Source organism: Phyllobates terribilis, unplaced genomic scaffold (assembly GCF_046119375.1).
Source record: "Phyllobates terribilis strain yellow unplaced genomic scaffold, ASM4611937v1 Scaffold_4__5_contigs__length_816908805, whole genome shotgun sequence".
NCBI lineage: Eukaryota > Metazoa > Chordata > Amphibia > Anura > Dendrobatidae > Phyllobates > Phyllobates terribilis.
Window position 1 is genome coordinate 437414039 of NW_027362764.1, and position 2251 is coordinate 437416289.

Here is a 2251-nt window from a genome sequence, read left to right on the forward strand (position 1 = left end):
GAACTGCTCCACTGCCCAATAGAGAGCCTACAAACTTGACTGAATAACCCAGGTAGGGACAATCCAGTCACCTGGCCACATACCTCGCAGTGCTTGGTCAGCTTCCTAAATTTGCCACTACCTCCTCTTAGTGGGTGCCCGCCAAAAGCAGATTGCTGCTGTTTGGGAAAGTTGGGCCTGGAATCCCCAAAGTCACGTGGGTTCTAATCCATGGCAAGCCAGCGGAAGGGTTGAGACTCAGTCACTTGCACAATACTGTGTCCTTCCTAGGAATGTAATATATGCTCTTAATAGTGTTGAGCGAGTATGTTCAGTCCGAGTATTTATAGCTCCTCGGTAATATGGTTGAATCGCTTCCGTGTGCATGATTTGCAACTGTTTGGCAGCTTTATTACATGTGAGGAATGTGTAAGAAATAGACATTCCTCACATGTAATAAAACTGTCAAACAGTTGCAAATCATGCACACGGGAGTGATTCAACCATATCACCGAGCAGCTATAAATACTCAGAGCTCGGCCCGAGCGTACTCGGCGAAAGGGTTAACAGAACATACTCGCTCAACACTAGCTCTTAACTTTTGGTGACCAAATAAAGTCTTACCAGAGTGTGGTAACCTCACCCTGTGTTGTATGAGTAGAGTTCTCCCCATAGGGAGATAGAACGGGCGTTCAGTGGGATGATCCCCCCGGCCCATGTGGTCTTTCTAAAGACAGCCAGGCCAGTGCACAAGAGCACCCACTGACCCTCGTTTCTCCACAGTACCCCCAACCAGTTCAGCTACCCAAGACAGTCAATATTGCCACTACTTACCCAAAGGGCGGTAAGTTCCAATGTCATGTGCACAATGTACTCCCTACCTGCATGCTATATACTGGTCACATCCACAAATTACCATTTAGTCTTTAACAAAAAACTTAAGTTCTTTAGAGAAACAAGGCAAAGCTATTAAAGTTTTAATCTTTAATACACAAAAGGTACAGTGCTTGGTATGTATAAAAATAAGGAAATAACTGAAATACATAAAAGGTGAAAAATAAAAACCAGTTATAAAAACAAAAGGTGAAAAAACAAGAAAGTTTTATACTTAGCAGTCCTCTGTAAAAATGTCCTTCGCTGCTCACAGGAACATGGATTAGAATATGCACAAGTCCAATTGGCTTGAGTCCCCAACTTGTGTCAACATAAGGGAAATAATCCAGTCATTCCTGGGTCAAACCATGGGATGGTTCTTCATTTCACATGCACACCGCACCACTACCCCCTTCAACCTCCTTCATGTGTAATATACATAATATATTACACATAAGATATGACTCTTGCATGAAAGATGTTACAGTCACAGGAGGTCCAGTTTGTCCCCCATTTGAGGTGCAGCCATATGCTCCCACTAGATTACACTCTGAATTTACATATTAAAGGTGGTGTGGGAGGTGTCAGAAGTGGAGGTCATGGGCTAATTGGGGTTCCCCAAGCAGAAAGAGGGAGTTGTTTAAATTTCACAGGGATAATTAGACATTAAAGAGTCAGTGCAAAAAACGGGGACAAGACATTTTATAGAAGATAATAGATATAAATCACAGAAGCCTATCCTCACTTCAGGCAGTATAAGATTATAATTTACGTTTTTAATTTAAGAGAACAACTTCAGTCCCAAACCTGAGGGAGATGCATTGAGTACAGTTTATAGTGAGGGTTTATATTAGGTACTATATGGGCACTATGTAAATACAGTATGTTATACTTTCATGTTTAACAACCATGAATTTAGAGAAATCCCCTGAACCCTCTGTCTGCAATCAAATAGAAAAATATTATTTTCAACTATATATTTTTTATCTCTAACATTTAGGATTTAAAATCTTCCAAATTTATTGCTCCTAAGAGTTATTTTACACTACAGTTACTTGAAGAATAGTAAAATCTTTTATGAGTTTGCTTAATGCATAGTATAAGGATGTTAGTGTAATTACTTTGAAATATTGTAAGATTTTTTATATGGTGTTGTAAAAATATAATATTGTATATTACTGAAACAGTTTAGGGACAAAAGATAAGGTTATTATGAATCATGAGTGTAGAAGCTGCCATAGTACTATTAAAACGTTCAATGTGTTTTGAAGATTGCTTTCAGATTAAGCTTAGAAACATCTGCTTCTTCTACTAATTGCTTGCATGCGAATGCATATTGAGCTGTTTCATTTTAGAAAATCTTTAGGTTGACATACAGATTTTTCTTATGTAAACCATA